The 19,748-nt window shown below is 33.6% G+C and overlaps 1 protein-coding gene and 1 long non-coding RNA gene across 2 annotated transcripts in view; both read left to right on the forward strand.

Moving 5' to 3' along the window:
• Positions 1-6,200, forward strand: part of LOC125616920 — a 20,959-nt gene extending 14,759 nt beyond the window's left edge. Inside the window, exon 3 of the long non-coding RNA XR_007347704.1 lies at positions 6,189-6,200. This is a non-coding gene — a long non-coding RNA (uncharacterized LOC125616920). The remainder of the gene's footprint in view (positions 1-6,188) is intronic.
• Robo1 (roundabout guidance receptor 1) overlaps positions 1-19,748 on the forward strand; it is a 1,050,317-nt gene that overhangs the window by 322,725 nt on the left and 707,844 nt on the right. The gene's annotated exons all lie outside the window — the stretch shown is intronic.

Genomic DNA, 19,748 nt, shown 5'->3' on the forward strand with positions numbered 1-19,748 from the left:
AAAAAAAAAAAAAAAAAAAAAAGCTATTTCCAACATTTGTGGTAACACTTGCACTTCATGAAACGTAGGATTCAAAATTAGTTATATACAGAAACCTTCCAAACAAGTAAAATTTATATTGATAAATGTATTCATTGGGTTTCACTTCTTTATTAACTCAAGCTCAACTTTGAGGGCCAAGATTTAAGAAACACAAATAATGAAAGTCTTAGTTTTCATAGCAACATTATTGTAATTTTTTCAGCATCATCAAATTGAAAATATTCTGTCAGTGAATAAACAAGATTTCTGAAAAGATGTCCTATATAAATGACTGAGTTTCATGCATTCTTTTAAGAAAAAAAAGTATTTTGAGATAATTTTTCTTATTTTAACAGATCCATAGTGTTTATCTCCATGCAATAATGTACACATAATTGTGTGTGTATTTGTTGTAACTTCCCATAATTGAGTAGTTAATATATGTAAATTGCTAAAAGGGATTAGGCAAGTAATCATTAAGAGGAAGCATTTAAAATCTTTGTTTTCAACAATTCAAAATTTGTTGCTTGGTGACCAACCCTCATTTACCTTATAATACAATAATTTTAGAACTCTTCACCATTCATTGGAGTCTCTCAGTTTTATTACTCTGTTCCCTATGATCTTTTACTTTTTTCCAATTTTGATAAAATTATGTGCTTAACTCCATGACATAAACAACTAACAGATGAATTGTTATTTATACTCTTTCACCCCTGCCTATATTATATTTGATATGAACCTTATGTTTGTTTTTTCCTTTGTATTTTAAGACTTAAATTTTCAGAAAGCAATTTCAATCATTGTTTTATTTTGTTTTGTTTTATTTTTTGGATGAAGAATTCAAAAAGTAGAATTTTAAACTTCAAAGAAACAGTGTGCAAAAAAAACTGACAACACATTCAAACTAGTCAGAATACAGTACTGACATTAAAAAAACAAAAATAAATGTGTACACTATTTTATATAATGCTAGAATATTGTTAAGTTTCAAGTTAACCTACCAATATTTTCTTGTTGGCACCATTTTGTTACTCCCAATAGCTTGTTTTTACATGGACAAATTGTTTTGATATACAGCATATGTAATATACCCAGGCCATCTGTTATTAACAAAAGTGAAATTATCTCTAAAATAAAGCAATAGTTGGTTCTCAGAATAATCAGCTAACTACTTACGTAAGGCATCTGAACCAAAACTATTACTCTAATGTATTGTCTAATCTTACAAAGAACCAAAGCTGTTTGGTTAAAGGGAAGTTAACTGACCTACCCTTTTATCCACACTGACAATTTATCTGATGAAACTTAACAAAAAAAAAAAAGAAGGGAAAATTAGTGGTATGAAAGACAAGTGAGATGTGAGATGTGAGTTTACTGATTTGCATGAAATTTAAGGGGACATGGAAACTTCCATACATACTATTTTGATCCAGTTTTACTATAGGTTAATTGTGAATTTAAAAAAAAAAATGTTACTTTCAAGGGAAAGTTTAGGCTAAGAAGAGAAGAAGAAGACAAAAAAAATGGCTTCATTCCAGTTCCTGAGGAAAACAGAACGGGAAGGACTTGAATTGAGACTGTGGGTATTTATAATATGCCATACTTCCATTAAGAATCACAATTAAAGGCAGCCTCTTATTCTTTTTTTTAACTTATTTTTTTAACTATTCAAAATCACTTATATTTCAATTAGAAAAATAAAGATAAAATAATTTATTTTGACATTTTTAAACATGAAAATTATGGAGATTCTGTTCTCACTTTACTATTAACATTTCAGGGTTAATATTTTAATAATAATAATAATAATAATAATAATAATAACAATAATAATAAATAACAGAATACTTACAGATCCTCAGTAGAATAAGATTACTACAAAAGCTCTATGCTGCATTTCAGGCACTCAAAAATAATGACACCTTATTGTATGGCATTGATCTTGCATACTTTAACTTTGATTTTAAAGGAAATCTTGGCAGGCAATTAACCTACATATAAATATTTGTATAATAGGAAGCTCTTTTTGAATTGCTAATAAGTTCTTCCTTTTCTCCCCAGCAGCCCTTTGAGAACTACTCTTTTTAAATGTGAACTATATCTTCCATAGTTTATTAGAATCAAACCTTTCAGCTGTCCTTGGTGTCTGATGTTACTTGAGTCTTCCATAGAGCTCTTTCCCCTTTGTGTTTCTTAGGAGTTAGATTCTGGGCAGGAGAAAAACAGCTGAAGTACCAAAGCCTGTTAGAAAATGTCACCATCTGAATATGTGCTTTATCACCTGTATACCTTATTAATCCCTTGACTATGAAGATTAAATGTTATTATTTCAGGGTCATTGATCAACATAATGTATCCAGAAACATCAGTTATTGGCTAAGAATCTTAGTGATATAAATTAAGCCTGGTGAATGTTCAATAGTCAAATGTCTATGATAAAATGTTAGGAAAAGTAACGGCCTTATTAAGAATCAAGCCTGCAACTCCACTTTTAATAGCATCTAGCCTAGGAAACATTAAGTTACTCCTTATATCCCAAGGCTTTATTCAATAGTATTAAATTATTTCACAAGAAAATGGTTTAAGTTAATTAACAGTATCTGTTATAATTCTGTCCATCATCTTTAGCCCAGCATTCAAGACCCTGAGCGTTTGTTCATGTCACATCTGTGAAAACATGTATTCCAAATTCTTCCCTGCACAAATTCTTGTTCTTAGTTAAATGAGCCTGATGCCTTTTTCTCAAATTTTTCTTTGTCACTTTTTCTACCTCTGTTTTTTTCTTACTGTATTTTTCATTCTAAGTTGTACAGTAGGCTTGTTGGAATTAAATGCAGTATTTTAAAATGTCTTCCTGATAAAGTTTATTCTTGATAGTTTCAATCCATTAATGCAGTTTTCAGTGTTGCAGGCAAGGGACTGGAGTATAGCATCCTGATTATGTCATTCAAAGAGCTAGCTATTTCTCCAAGCTACTCTGAGATCTGGTTTGATGACCAAATCTTTTCTATCTTCATGTCCGATAAAAGATTCAATAATTCAGGTGTGACGTGATAAGACTTAGACCAGGCAGGTTGCAGTAGAAATGGTGACTAAAGATACCTTAGTAAGAGATGAATTAAAGATTAGAAAATGATTTTGAAGTATGAGAAAATGTGTCTGTAAGGATAGAGGAATTGAAGAAACTAATGAGTTCTATTTTGAATATATTAAATTTGAAAAGTTGTACAAATTTATATTTGGCATGTGTAGTCTTGATAATATATACATTGCTATAATTATATATTTGCTCATACATACTAATATATAGGATTTCGTATATGAAACCATGAATTCTCTTGTTTATAAGCAAATTAACAAAGTTTCAAGGATTTTTTTCTGTGCATTTGCCTACACCCTGTTACTGAACCCTGACAATAATCTATGTGCAGATTTATTAGACAAAGTTAAGAGTTTAGGATATAGGGCTGAAGGTGATACTCTAAAGCAATGCCAACATAGGAAGTGGCAGCTAAACCCATGCAGAGTGAGTGGGCACAGTTTACATGGGAGTGGTTTATAGTAATAATCACAACTATGACCAAAACTTATGCTATTGAAAAGAAAGTTTCATTTTTGTACCAGTTAGCTAGTTAAGACATCAAACATCATACTAAAATCAACAACTTATTTTTAAATTAATTAATTAATTATTGTAATGTGTTTTCATTAGTTATACATGATACTAGAATGCAGTTTGATACATCATATATACTGGAGTATGATTTCTCATTCTTCTGGTTATACATGATATAGAATCTCACCCGTCATATAATATTATATGTACATATGGTGATGATGTCTGATTCATTCTACTATCCTTCTTACTCCATCCCTCTCTTCTCCATTCATTCCTGTCTACCTAAAGTAATTATATTCTTCTGTAGCCCCTTCCCCATTGTAAACTAGTATATGCATATCTGAGAAAATCTTCTGCCTTTGGAGTTGGTAAAGTTGACTACTCACAAAAACAAACGTGTATTATTTACCAAAAGTTCAGAATCAACTGGATATCTCTACTGATCCAAGTTTGCCAGAATTTAGGTGGGTTCAGTCAACATCTACAATTAATAGGAGGGTCTTCTGATGACTAGCTATCTATTGATATTTTATCTCAATTTCATAGGATCTCTGATTCTGAGATGGAACAGTCTAGTCCTATTCTTGTGAAAGAGGTAGAAATTCAGGAGAGCTAACAATTTCTCAAAGCTTCTTAAAGCTTTAACTCTGAATGGATACACTGTCATTTATGTCACATTTTATTAGCCACAACAAGCCACAAGTTCACCACACATTTAAGGGATGGGCACATAGATTGCAACTGTTTAATAATAATAATTTTAAAAGCTACTAGTTTATAGCACAGAGCAGGACAGAAGACCATCATTTAGAACAATCCAAATCAATCCACCACATTGCCACACAATAGAGTAGATTACAATAGATTATGGTAGATTACATGAGAAAATTTCAAATTGATGAAATTACTTGAGAAAAGATTAGCAAAATAAAAACTAGACACTGCCATAAAGTTTTCCCAGAAAGCTCACAGGAGATTTTGCACAATTCCAGTAGAGTAATAGAGATAGATATTAAACAGCAACAAAATTTTAGACAATGGTAAAATATTGAAGTATGGGGTGGTACCCACATGATAGCTAGGAAGTGAGATACCATGAGTTACACTGAGTAATCTAAAGTTAGTTACACATTGAAGTAATCCAAAGAAGTAGAGGAGAGGAGACAAAGATTTATTAGCAGCTCGTATGGAGGCATTAATGGTATATATTTAGGAAGAATGTAGTCTTAGAAATAAATAGTGGTGATCCTTTCCTTAATTGAAGGAAAGCAATGAAGGGTGGGTTTAGAAAAAGTAACATACTGAGTGAGAGACCTGGAAGGGAAAGGAATTTCCTTTTATTCTCAATAAGAAATGAAAAGAAATGACACAATATATGGTGCTACAGGATGAGATTGAAAACTGAAGAAAATTGAAAAGGTTAGAGTTCTCAAGTCAGGGAACTAGAGGAGGTAAATTACAAGAAATGAGGGAGCACTTTGATGGGAATAGAAGGGCACATTTTCTTGTTTTACTGGACAAAGGATGAAATAAATGATAATGTCATGAAGTGCTGCCTTAACTCTAGCATGCATCAGAATCAGCTAGAACATGTGCTAGATCAAATTATTGGAATTTCCCCTAGAGCTGCTTTTATCCAAAGATCTACAGAGAGGTTTAATATTTTGTATTTCAAAAAAAAATATCTAGATGAGTCTAATTTTGTGTGTATGTATGGTTTAGAGGTATTACTTTGAAAATCACTGGTATAATATACAGGTAAGTGGTCTTTTAAAGAATTAGATGTTCAGTAAATATAAATAAAATAGCTATATTTAATGTATTACCTTACAAAACATAGTATTATCCTCAAGCACATTATGAACAGTTCTATAAGTCTGAATTATTAAAAAGTAGCATTTAGATGATTAGAACATAAAGTAAACAGCAATTGCATTTGAAGGTTTAGTAATGTGATTCAGCGTCTACAATCTCAGGTTTGGAGTCAGTGCTTACATTTTTTCATGCTCTTTCTGACCTAAAGGGATAATACCTACAGGAGCATGCTGGGCTTATGGACATTATGTGAGCCTTTGTGAGCACACAAAAACTCAGACTCATTTATACAAATCTTCTAACCTCCTGCTGACTAAAGAAAGCCTCTTGACCAAGCCCACAGGGGTAGGGAAGTCTACTCCTCACCAGGAAAGAGAGAGTATGTTATTCCATTGAGAGATAGAATAAAAAAGTAACTGAGAGAAGTAATCACCTAAGGCATCAGTTAGTATCTCGTCCTGAAAGACATCTCACTATTTTAGACCACATTATCTTCATCTGTAAAGGGTTGGCTTAGCCGACTTGTAACATCTGTCAGCTTTTCCTTTAGAAATATATGTTACTTTAGGAATATAGTTAAGCTTTACCTAAATACCTATGTCTGTACAGTGTTCTATTGGATGACCTATAAAAAAAAGAGTTTAACAGACCATACTCAGAAAATTTAAATTATTGATGGAGAAACTTACTATTATGTTTATTCTATTATGCTGATATAGTGTCTTCAAAGCATGTAGGGAAATATTTGTGGCTCTTTGATCTTCACCATAGTTAGGGAGGTAGGAAGGAGGTCTTTATTAAACTCAGTTTGCAGATAAGGAAAGAAAATCTCAGGGTGAAGTTTCATGTTCAAGTTTACACAGGCACAGAGCTCAAACTAGAGCATTTCTCTCCTTATGCACTAAGGTAGCATGCTATACAGTGTGAAGATGTAAAATCTAATATAAAAGGTTATTTCTCCAAAAAGTTTACGTTCCTCCTGCATGTATAAGGTATGAAACATAAAAATATAAAACAATGCATGCAATTTAAAAATAGGAAAACAGAAGAGTTCTCCCAAGGCAATATTTGATTAGTTGCAATAAATAATAGAATTCCACTGAGAAAGAGATTAGAAAGCCTGAATGAAATAACCTTAATAATCAGGGTTTTAGAAGAATATTTGGAGTGCACGTTAGAAAATAGAAATAGTTTATCTAGAAGAAGCAGTCATGGGTTTTCACCCCGTTTATGAGCTTATATGTAAGATGAACAAAGAACAACATCTTGAGGGATTAAATGACAAACAATAAAGTTTTATTTTTCTTTTTTCTTTTTTAATTAGTTTGGATGGGATGAAAGAAATGTGGTGTAGAAAGTGGAGCTAGAAAGTCAAGCCTGCTGGGGGCAGTGTAACCTAACCATATGGTATACAGGAAAACTAGCCCAGGACCAGGCTGGAGCCATGGGGAAGGAGGTTTCCCAGGCTATTCACTCACTTCTGGATGGTTAAAGCATGTTCTACGTAAAGCCTAGAGTGAACAATGTCTTATGTGTGTTTGTATGTATGTGTGTATGTGCATGCATGCATGTGCGTATGTGTATATGTATGTGTGTGTGTGTGTGTAAGAGAGAGAGGCAGACACAGACAGAGACAGAGGGGAAAGAGAGATTTAGTATGTGCTTTAAACAAATACATAACTTTAAGTACATCAAATATTTACATCTCTAATAAAAAAAATGTAAGTGCCTATAGTAGCATAATGGGAGACAGTGGTGGAGGCAGGAGCTAGAGAGATACTGAGGGATCTCTATGAACAAGAACACTGGAACCACCCTTCCAATTAACCAGTATTTTGCCTTGTCATGTAAACCTTGCTAATCTTCTTTGTTAACATAGCCAAATCCTTTGTCTATAGAGTTGGATTATCAAATTTTAAACATTCACAGTGTTTTTCATGTTTATCTTCTCTGATGCACTGGCAAGGACACATGACTCAGTATCAAATTAGGAGGAAAGTACAGCGTACAGCGTGGCTGGAACACATACACCATGAGCAGTCAGACTCTCACTAGGAAGATAAAGCATATTACCAAGTGAACAGTTCCTGGTTGCCCCTAATGACCACCCTTCTTCATTAGTGCAGACCCTGATTAATTAGAAGGTGAATCTACGGTCAAAATAATATATGACACCAAGTCTAATATAGAGGATAAACATAAATATTGGGCAAAAACTGCATCCAATAAATTAATTAGAAATAAAGTAGGTTGTAATATTTTAAAATAAAGGAGGTGCAATTCTACTAATGGAAAGTGGTTCTGTGATGGTTTTTCTGTTCTTTGCTCAATTAGCTCCCCAACGACTACTAAAAATCATTTTATATTTGAATAATTATATAAGTAGAAACATTATTTAAATACCCTTGCTATTTCCTCAAAGATATTTGGCAGGATTGGATTATTTGTACAATGTTATATTCTGTCAAGAATTTATTGGAGAAAAGCTGTTAAATTTTTAATTTCTGCCAGAACACTTAAGGTGTCAGAATAATGAACTTTTTAATACTCTGGCAACAGATTAAATAACATCTTTAAATATGGCTTGACATTTATTTGAAAGAGTTGTGTGTTTTTTTGTCTTTTAGTTAAATTATGGCTGTCACCACAGAAAGATTAAAAGAATATGTATATATATATATATATATATATGCCACAAACAATAAGCAGCCATCAGGTCTGCTCTGTCAGATGAAAAACTTGCTTTTCTCAGCAGGTTGACTTCTTAATTATCTTATCATTTTAGACCTCTGCCAGACATTTTGGTTAATTACCCAATTATATATTTTTATTTCTCCCAAACAGTGCTGCTGCTACTTACATGTATTCTTGCCTTACAAATGAAGGTTGGAGAGGTAGGAAGTGATTATCTGAGATTTCTTGATTCCCTTGAAGATAATGTCTTCATTCATTCCATGTTTTCCTCAATACAATGTTTGAAAAGCACTATTAAACTCGTTTTTGCTAAGATCAAAGTACTACCCTTATTTATTTTCATTTTATCCATGGAGTAGATGAGTTTAAATCATGGATCTCGAGGCATTCATAAGACATATGTAAGGAAGAGCTAAGGAGTAAAGACTTCTGAAAACAAGCTTGACAGATATCTAGGCATAATGTTGGCCCCTAGTTGACAGTTCATTAGTAACTAGATATAAGTAGTGTGATAGAAGATCCAGAGAGTTGGAAAATAAGGACTGCATAATTTTTGTATTATTTTCAGTGGGTTGAATGCTATAAATCCTGATTCTTCTAATTCAGAGATCAAACATTTCTTTAAATATTGCAAAAAAAATGCAGCTATATGTTAAAATAGCACAGTTTTAATTATTTAAGCTTAAAATAGTCAGGTTCCACGAATTGGAAATGATATACAAAGTAGATCCTGCTACCATGGTGGCCAACCCTCCTGATCCTTTAGATGTTACTTAGCCTCTAACTTCTGTGAACATTTGTGATGCTCCGGCCCATACCTGATTGACAATGCCACATATAGTGGTCATGCATATCTCAGAAAGCTCTTTGCTTTCTGCTCATGAGGAGTAAATGAAACTGATGCTATTCCATTTAATACTTTACAGACTTCAGCTTTTCCATTTTCTTTTTCAAGTGGTATTCTCAGTACATCTATGTTCCCCTTGGAAACTTCTGTCTTGGCACCAGTCCAAATTGCATCCCTGGCTGGGCCTTAAGAAGCATTGGGTTACTCTGAAGAAATAGTCTCTGTCAGTTTCCTTAGGGCCATTGGTTGATGACTATTTCAACCCTGAGCTCTCAAAATGAAAAGTGCAAATTTCTTTACTGAGCCTTTTGCTTTTGTTCTAAATTGCCATGAATTTCACCCTTTCAGCTAATGAATAGTTATAATCTATAGCAGCTCTAATATCAGCCCATCCCCTTGGGCACTGTTTTTTTTTTCCATTTAGTCAATTCCACAATAGTGTTATCAACCTGCATTTATTTTAAAAACACATAGGACTCCATAAGGTTGCCCGTGATCTTCCAAATAACAGGAGTCTTTCTCATGTCTACACTCTAGATTCATAACCAATTAAGCCACTTTATTCACCCTGCTTCATAAGGTAGGTATTTGCTGATTACATGACTTTCAGTACTAGATTTGAAGACACAAACTTTGTCTTCCTTTGGTATTTAGCACTGTGCTTTGTGTAAACCGGCCACTGCATAATTAAATGCTGAACAAATAAATAAAAGGATAGACAAATGCGAAAACAACATTTAGAATACTCATTAAATGTTTGTCTTTTGAGTAATTATAAATGCTGTAGGCTAAAGTATATTTGGTAGAGCTATTATCCTTTGTAGTTTAATTTTGTTAGTATGAATAGGAAAAAAATGAAATATATCATCAACTATTGTTACAAATTAGAGTCAAGTTTAAATGATTTCTACAATATCAAATTTTTGAATGGAAAAATAAAACAATCTTGTATTTTAGATGCTACATCTCTATATTAAAACTAGGTATTGAAAATAAACAGAGTAACAAGTTATTTTATAGGTGTTTAAGGCTTGCGCAGCACACGTCAGCTTATATGTTGCCAATTGTTTTAAAGTGTAGCCATTTAAATATATATCTATCTTAAATTTCAAAAGAGTATTAAGTTTGAATTAATGATTCTGGGCTGGGAATGTATCTCAGTTTTAAAGCATTTGTTTTACATGTATGCAGCCCTAGGTCCAATCCCTATTACTGCAAAAATAAACAGTTTATTTTAATTACTGTCCAACTGAAAATTTTTAAAAATAAAGACCTTAGGTTTTCTTTCTTTTAAAAGATAGTTATTCCAGCACTATTCACAACATCCAAGACATGGAATCAGCCTAGGTGTCCACCTATGTATGAACGAAGAGAATACATACACAATAGAGTATTATTCAGCCATAAAGAAGAAAGAAGAATGCAGTCTTATCATTTGCACAAAAATGGGTAAACCTGAAGGGCATCATACAGACACAGAACAGTATGATATATATTCTCTTATATATGGAAACCAAAATTTAAAAAAAAATTAAATGATGGCTTGAGAGTAGAAGTGGGATTTTTAAGGATTAGGAAGGGGAGCAGGTGGGAAGGTAGAGGGAGAGGGTACATAGACATGATCAAATCACTAGGTACACATGCATGGAAATATCACAGTAAATTTGATTAGTTTATAAATTAATGTAGGATAATAATTTTAATTAGAATACATAGATTAAGCTTTTTTGTATTCATTGACTAATGTCATAAAATAGCTTTTTCTAAAAAACAGAGAATTACAGTCTACATTTTAAAGTGTGTTCCTATTACTGTATTTTTAAACTTACCCGTGTAAAAGAATGTGGGAGCTGTAAGAATACTTACTTCATTACATTTTTATCCAGGTGTCTGTGAAATTATTTTCAGAATCTTAACTAGACATTCATTTACATATTCCACAGGGGACTGATTTATTTGCAACTGTCATTGGAAATGGGTGACAAATTCAGCTGAAATATCAGCCTCTATTCACCAAAGGAAAAAGCTCTGAATTTCATGCCTAAAAGGGTCCATGACTGGCACTTTTTCTTTTGTTCAGATATTTTAAAAGCCTTTCTTATCCACATCATTTTTCTATGCAGTTTTGCAACAATTAACTGAGACTTACTTTCAATATAGACCCATGATACAATTGCTAAATAAAATATAAAAATAATGGTCCTATTAAACAGTCAATATAAGATAAGAAGCCAATTAAAACACCAGATGGAAGTAGTGCACAAGAGAAAATAGCATAAATGGATAAGGGTAATCAATTGATTGGCTTATAGATCTAAGGTTCTCCAGGGGATATTTTTAATCCACATAGTGACCCAGAATGCTAAATTTTGCATTTGGGAGCTTTTATTGGACTTAAAGATCCTAAGAATGCTATGCTCCCTCTTTGCTTCATATTGAATCCCCAAAAGTAAGTTCATTTATTCAAGGTCTAGAATAAATTAGACACCATAAATTCACTTCAAAAGATCTTTATCAAATAAGCTGAAGGCTATCCTATTACAAATACTAAAGATCAGATACAAAGCCATAATTTTAGGGAAATGGCAGAATTTCAGTGTGCAATATAGAATTTGACAAGTTATTTATTGTTCTCTGTAAAATTGCAGTCCTTGGGTGTGTGTCTGTTGAATGAAGCATGACTAGCTTCCTGCTTAGGGAGGCTTGCTAAGGGAAACACTTGTGATCTGTTACCCCTGTTGTGTTTAAATTGTTCAGGATTAATAAGGCATTCACCCAAATGTTATAAAAGAAATCATAGTCCATAGTTCATCATCTACATATATTCTGGGTCAGATGTAAGACAAAATAAAGAAATAAAGAGTAGACACGGGACCCATTCTAGAGACAGATAACTTACATAGAGGAGCAAAAGTATTTTATATTTCAACAATGAAGTGAGATAATTTAAGCATGAAACAAACTTAATTAGACATCATTAGCTTTGGTTCTTGTTCATTATAAATATTGAATAATTTTTTAAATACATGTTGAACAGTTGTTTTGATGAAAATGAAGGAAACAGAATTTGTATATTTTTTTAAAAAAATTAGAGTTTAATTTCAAATACAATTTCAGCCTTTGTCTACTTGGGCCTCTGTGATTAAATAATGCAGAGTGTGTGGCTTAAACATAAATATCTCATAAATAAACAGACATGTCTTTTCTGATAGTTCCGGAGTTCTTGGAATCCAAAATGAAGATATAGATGCTGGCAAATTTGTGGAGATGTGAACTCTGTGTATGGCGGGTGTGTGTGTGTGTGTGTGTGTGTGAGAGAGAGAGAGAGAGAAAGGAGAAAGAGGACAATGTTTATTCATATAAGGACATTAATTCTGTTGGATCAGGTTCTGTCTTATCCTCTTATTTAGTCTTAATTACTTCCTTAGAGATTTCATCTCCAAAAGCAGCCGCACTGGTGGGTAGGGCTTCAACATGTAGATTTTGGGTAGAGAGATATACTCAGTCCATAACAGTTTCAAAACCCATTCTTTCTTCTCATGTACTCTTTAATTCTCGGTGTTGCCTATCACCTCTTACACTTCATATTATAGAAACAAATGGATTTTTTTGTATATATAATGTGCGTTTTGATATTCTATATCTTTATATGAATTCAAAATTCCCTAAGCCAAATTTATATTTAGTATGAATGATCTGGCTTTTCTTAAATGCCTTGTTTCCTTTATGCATCACTTTCCATTTTCTAAGTAACTGGATTGTATCTACACAGAAACTTCATCCCATTTATAGGTCTCTATGTTTTCTAAAGGATACATCCACTTATATTCATTTGAAACTTCAAATTCCATCTCTTGGAAAAAGATATTCAAATGTTTTCAGGAGGTATATCTTGCAGGTTGCTTAAATGTTTATTTCCACTGAATTGACATTATAACATTCATTTGGAGAAACAGAGAAGGTGACAAGGCATCATGGTACTATTCTGGAAAGACCTAGATATCAGTTCTGGGGTTGTCACTTTGTAGATGCATAACCTTAGGCTGGCCATTGAGTTTTTTGAGTTTATAATGCTATATCATAAAAATATATAATGTTATATAATAACTGCCTGACTCATGCATAGAGTTTTATGAGGAGAAAATGAGGCACCATACATGAAAATGCCATGGAAAATTTACTTGTTTTTCAAAAAGCAAGAAAGCATAGGAATAGGTTTTATAGTTATTTATTTCATTTCTTTCAAAAGAAATGTGAACTTGAAAAATGTAGTCTGCTACTTCTATGCATTCAAAAAAAAATTAAGCATGTCTACCCTCAAGTACATTACATTTTTCTTTTATATTTTTACCTTATATTTTTACAATGGCCTTCACCTAACTTTCAAGTTTAGGAACTACTTGCAGAAGTTTTAGAACTGTCAAATTATTTTTTAAGATAACAGTTTCATCTGAACTTATTTAAGGACAATAAGTAAAATACTCTTTGTTATTCTAATGGCCTTTCCTTTCTACAATGGCATGCTGTTAGACCAGAAGTCTGAGAATTTATTTAAGATTATAAAAAGGACAAACCTCATTAAAATTTGTAAGAAACAGGACTGTGAAAAATGTTCACATATTGGTTGAAGAAAATCTAACACTTCAATAAAAGATTTTGTGAGAAATTTGCTCTCTGACCCACAGATGGCAGAACAAACAAAAAGGAAATAGATGTGTCTTCATTGTGCTTGGTTAAAAAAAAATTATATATATATATATATATATATATATATATATGTGTGTGTGTGTGTGTGTGTGTGTGTGTGTGTGTATCTCAAAGCAAAGGATCAACTAAGCCATTTTTATGAAAATTATCTAAGGTTAGAATAGGAAGAAAGAGGGAGAGAAAGGGAAGAAGAGGAAGAGGGAGAAGCCACTTCCAGTTGTTTTCCTTCTGATCTACAGATTTCAATAGGCAGATTCAGGTGTCTTTTCTGTGTCACAATATTCTGAAAATTAGACTTAAACCCTGGTGCTCAGTAAATACTATAGCCGTCTTTTCCCAAAATCTGTAAGGGAAGTTACTTGTGTAAGTAGGCCAAAGGGATTTCACACATGGAACTTATTTGAATTGCTCTCATATTTTATTCTTTCTACATGAGAGATTTATATTCTATGTGACTAAGGATTAGCAGATTGTCTACAGCTTGCCATATTTTAAAGCAGAAAGAAGAAAAACGACAGTATCTTCCAGCATTGAGTTTCGTGGCTCTCATGTGTATGTAAATTAACCTGTACCATTGGATTTTTAAGGCTGTTCATTTTGATGTTGCATACATGAAACAAAATTTTCTAATTTGCTTTCCTATATTTAGATTGACCCACAGGCTATAAAGTCTCACTTTCGTGAATGCTCTCATTGAATTCACAAGGTGTTTAAAGACATTAGCTATGCACAATCAGTGTTTTTTGCAACATTACCTGTACTTTAAACACTTATGAATAAAATTAGATATAAAACACACAAAAAAAGTAGACCTTAACTCAAAGCATTGCTGCTAAGTCCACTTGAAATAATATTTTGATCTATTTGTAGGTATCTGGTACCTAAAAGTCCTATGTGTATTTAGTGTCTTTCTGGGTGAACAAAAATAAGTGGAAGTAGATTGAAGGAGACAAAATCAGAACAAGTAGTTTGAGCCACACCCTGAAATCAGAGTCCTCGTTAGGGGTGGGGAGCAACAACAGCAAGGTGAGACAAGCCAAAGAGGGTGCCTGAGGGAAGAGAGTGAAGTGGATGTTTACACCAACAGAACAAGTTCCTGTGGTTAGGGCAAGTCTAGTACTCAGGCACAGAGCCTCACACCTGGCAAAACTTTAGTACGTTGGTTTGTGGGCTTTATGAGCCCCCAGAAAACTCCTCCAACCTTTGGGCTGGTCACTGAGCCCACCCAGTTTCTGTTTCCACAGACAGCAATCACATTCCACTCTCCTTTAACATATGGATAGTAGTGCTGGCTCTATCACTGGCAGGATAGTTAGCAGACACTTGTAGGAAGTGCCTTTCATGCAATCTCTCTTTGTTCTTGGCAAATGGTCTTTAGAACTTTAGTATGAATGAATGTATTGGGTATCAAACACACCTACACCTACACACACACACACACACACACACACAGGCCAAGAAAGCAGGCATCATTCTTTCCTCTGTTGATCATTCTTTAAGAACCAGGCAACACATGCACTAGGCACAGAAAGAGGCCTGACTGTCTGCTCTTCATGAAATGCATGGCCTAATAATGGAGAATGATATTAAACTCATAAGCTCATAATACTCAATTCTAAATTGTGAGAAAAGTGAAAAATGTTGATCAGGGCCTCTAAGCTGGTGATGTTTAACCTTGAGACCTGAAGAGTAATATGTACTTACTATGTGTACTAAGTGACAATAGGGAGTTGCTCTTATTATTCACCTTATTCACATTATTTTTTTTTCATTATCATCATCTGTATTTTATTGAAGGAGAAACAAAGTTATGGAGAAATTGAATGACTGTCCAAAGTTACAGGTTTAGTGAACAAAGGATTTGAATGGGTTATGTTGACTTCACAGCACTTAGCCCTCGCACACTGCTGCCTCGTAGCTCAAAGCAGGAGGCATGATAATCTGGTAGTGTTGGGGGAGCCTCCTAAGCAGAGAAATCTCCATATAAACATTGAACTCACAGCCTTGCGTAGATCTGCTGGATCTTCAAACAGCACAGAATGTCAGAGTAGGCATCACTACAGTTGATATTCCTGGTTATAACCTTCAGAGAACTCTATCTGCAGGAATTGTCTGAAAATGGGCATAATATAGAGAATTACTGAAACTGGCCCCTCAACTAGAGGGTACCTGAAAGCTAGAAATTCCCTTTTCCCATTTGAACTGAGCTAGCCTTTATCTTCTTGTGATGGGGACCAAGGGCAGTAAGTCAAGAGGGAAAAAAAGAAAAGAAAAAATGCTATATATGACACTTCCTGCATGTAAGATTTTTTAATTGTGTTCAGCTATTTAGGATAATTACACCTAATCACATAATTCCTGTAAATTGGTGAAGTGACATAATTTAGATGTTTAACAAGAAATGTAGATTAAATAATTATAATGTATAGCTGTAATTTATGGATAATGACAGGCAAATTTTAAACATTGCAAAATAGTATAATTTGAGCCATCATGGAAATGTACTTCACCATTTCTGTTTCCTATTTCTGACCAAATGCAATAGCTACAAAAGCTATCTAATATAAACCTAAGTTAAGGGCTTCCCCCTATTTCTAGGACATCCTAAATATAGAGCTTACTTGAGAGACTAATGTGGGTTTGGACTCTTCCCAGGAATCTAATGTGAAATGAATGGCCTTAGGTGGATTTCAGGACTTCAGCTGTTTCTTCAGGGAAGTAAACATTGAGAGGAGTGAAAACTCTGCAGACATCAATGGCAGCTCTGACCTGGGAGCTTTGATTCCTGTGTTAGTTGCTAAGTCAAGGAACACATATCTTTTGGTGGCCATTATGTGCCAATCGAGTGCTAAACATTCTTAAGGGAGTAGGGCCCAAGGTAGCCAAGAAAAGAAAGGGGATGAGTAAGGAGTGCATGTCCAACATTGCTAAGTTTTGCCAAGAAAGCAACTAAGATAAGAGTCTTCAACAGGGAGCTGATGTCAGTGACTCATATGAGGGCTTGCTGTGGAGGGGTGAATGTCAAAGTCAAAGGGAGTATAGTCTGGGAGGGAGTTCAGAGTGAAGCAGAAAGTGCATCTCTGTTAAGTAGTTTCTTAGTGAAGCAAAAAATTGAAGTACTAAGAAAATTAATTTAAAAAATAACTATAGGTAAATGGCAGAAACTTCAATAGAGGGAAGAGAGCAGGGGTCGGGGAAGGGAAGGGAAAGGAGAGGTACTGGGGTCTGAATTACAACAAGATATATTCCTTGCCTGTATAATTATGTCAAAATGGATTTTGCTGTCATATATAACTAATAGGAACCAACAAAAAATGATTGGAATAGAAAAGAGGGTTTTGATGTTAAGGGGAATTGCTTCTTACTATACCCCCAATGAAGCAGGTTTATTTGAGTCCCTGTGAGAAGTATAAAAATAGCAAAATTTTGTTGAAAGTCCTCATGCTTATCCATTATTCTCATTTATTTATTACCCTAACCATGTAAGGTATCTGTTATTTTTACTCCATAAGGTAAGGATAGTGAGGTGTAGAGAGGTTCCATATCTTGCCCCGAATTGCTTGGTTAGTAGTTCATGAGACTAGTGATGAACTCCAGGAATGACTCCATAGGTTGAACTAATACATGAAGGAGAGAGCCTGAACTAAACCTTCATGTCCAGAGAAGTCTGTGGTGAGTATAAACCAATGCAGAAGTCGAGACAGAAGCCCCGATGCAGCACCATTTAAGGAAGGGAGAAAGAAAAGTAGAAATACAGGTACAAGTTGATAAGAGTCCCTAAAGCAGTTCAGTGCACTTTTAAGTAACGACTTTTATTTCTTTCAGAGAGTTAGAGGTCCTCTGATGATAATGCAGAAAGATGAAGGAGGAAAGATTTCCTACTGAGAGTTAAATGATACAAAGTGTCCACCGTGGGGGAAAGGAGAGAAAGCAAATACAGAAGTGCATTGGCTTGACTCTATTTAGAGCCAAGTTAAGGTTGCTAGTAATGAAATTAGTGTGAGTTCTGTAGGACTGTAAGCCAAGAACTGGACTAAGGCATAGTTACAAATCTGCCAAGCAGATGAGCAAGAAGGTTGATGGTACATGGGCTTCAGAATGCTGGTAGAGAAAAGCTGTAGTCATGGATGAGCTATGGATTTTCATTGTGAGAGGAAAAGCAAAGAGAGACTAAGGATGAGCTAGAAGCAGAAGATTCTCTAGGAAATTCTGATTTAATCCATACATTTGGGAATCGTGTGAGAGGACAAAAACATAAAGAGGCTATATTTATTGAGGTTGACTGATACATTATTTTAGAGTCCTGCCAGAATGGAAGTTGCCCTAGGTATTAGAAGAGTAGATTGTACCCAATTGATACTATGTCTAAAAAAGGTAATCTCATCGCTTTCAGGTTTGCATCAGATAACTCAGTATGTCTCAGTCGACTACTTAGAAAAGAAATATAAAAAATACACATTCAGGAGGTATGCATGCTCATTAAAACATTAGATAAACTAAAGATTTCTGATATATGATTAATAGGAATAGCTGTAAAAATACTTCTTTATAGTACTTGATGTCAAGACATTTATGAGTAAGAAAAGTGTTTCATACAAAAAAAAAAATAGTTAAGAACCAAAACTACACAGAAACTTGATTAACCTCTGTAAATTGCAATCATAACTGCTTCACATTACCATCTAAACAGGAAATGTGTTGTTAAGGTCTGATGTGTACTAGGTTAATGATAGAGAAGAAAAGACTAATTAGCCATGAGTAACCAAATAAAGCTAAAATTAGAGGAAAGAAGAAAAAAATAGCAGAATATGTAAAAGCGTGTGAGTGACATGAGGGCACATAATTAGTTATTAAACCAAATAGAAATCTTTCTGGAAAGTAGCAATTAATTTCAGATGACAAAATCAAAATTGTCAGTTGTCAAAACATAGAGAATAGATAATGAAATAGAGAAATAGATAATGAAATAGATAATGACAAAATAAATAATTATCAACAATTTAGAATATCTGTTTCCTGGAACTTAAAAAAATCGCAATATTTAAAGTGAACATAAATGCTATTTTATAGTCTTTATTATATTCTTATGAATATAGAGTCTGGACCAAATCCATAAATTGAAAATTGCTTCTTGGTCAATGATTGATCATGGTAATAATAAGTATCACTATGATTCCTATTTTATGGTAAATATGATATTGTAGCTTTGAACATATAAGTTAGGATGAAGAAAGTTATAAGAGGGTGAATGTGTATCTGTGTTTGTTCACTTTTATGGGCTTATGTGTGCATGAGTGTATACAGGTATGTAAAATACAGAATATTGTGTTCATGAATATGTATATGAGTATTCTTGTTTGTGCCTGTGCAAGTGTGTCTACTTGCAGGCCTAGAACTCAGTGAAACTATATTTTTCTTTGCAAAGTGTTAGTAGTCATTATTTACTTACACACACATTAATAATATGGTCTTCCAGGAAAAATGTGTCGAGTAACCAAAACCATGTAATTAACATTCAATTACAATAATTGAATCATGACAGGCATTCCAAGGATATTCCATATAAAAATAACTTCTTAAAAGTTAGAAAAGGCTTGGTATCATAAATGAGAAAATTAAAAATAATTTAAATATAAACAGTTAACATTATCATAGTTCCAAACATGGCTTGCTTTCTTCTCATTTCATGGTCATGTTGAATAAGAGATAAGAAAGGAATGAAATGCCTAACTGGAGAGGGTTTTAAGTAATATACAGAAAAGGAAAGAAATCACAGCTGCTTCTCCATTTCAGAGCAGAACAGGAAAACTCATCATGGTGAAGATTGGGGGCAAGAAAAGCTATATGACTCTTCCTATTCATAGCTCTGTGTTTCATAAAACCATATTGTTTCCTGTGAGTGGCTGAGAAAAAGAATGGCCCTCTCCTTTCTGATAGCTCATTTAGAACATATAAAAGCTTTCCTCATCAGGTTGAGAAAATTACCTCACTGATAAATCAACCTTACGTACCCTTTCGGATCTTAGACTGTAGGTAGAAAGT

Source organism: Marmota marmota, unplaced genomic scaffold (genome assembly GCF_001458135.2).
Source record: "Marmota marmota marmota unplaced genomic scaffold, marMar, whole genome shotgun sequence".
Lineage (NCBI taxonomy): Eukaryota > Metazoa > Chordata > Mammalia > Rodentia > Sciuridae > Marmota > Marmota marmota.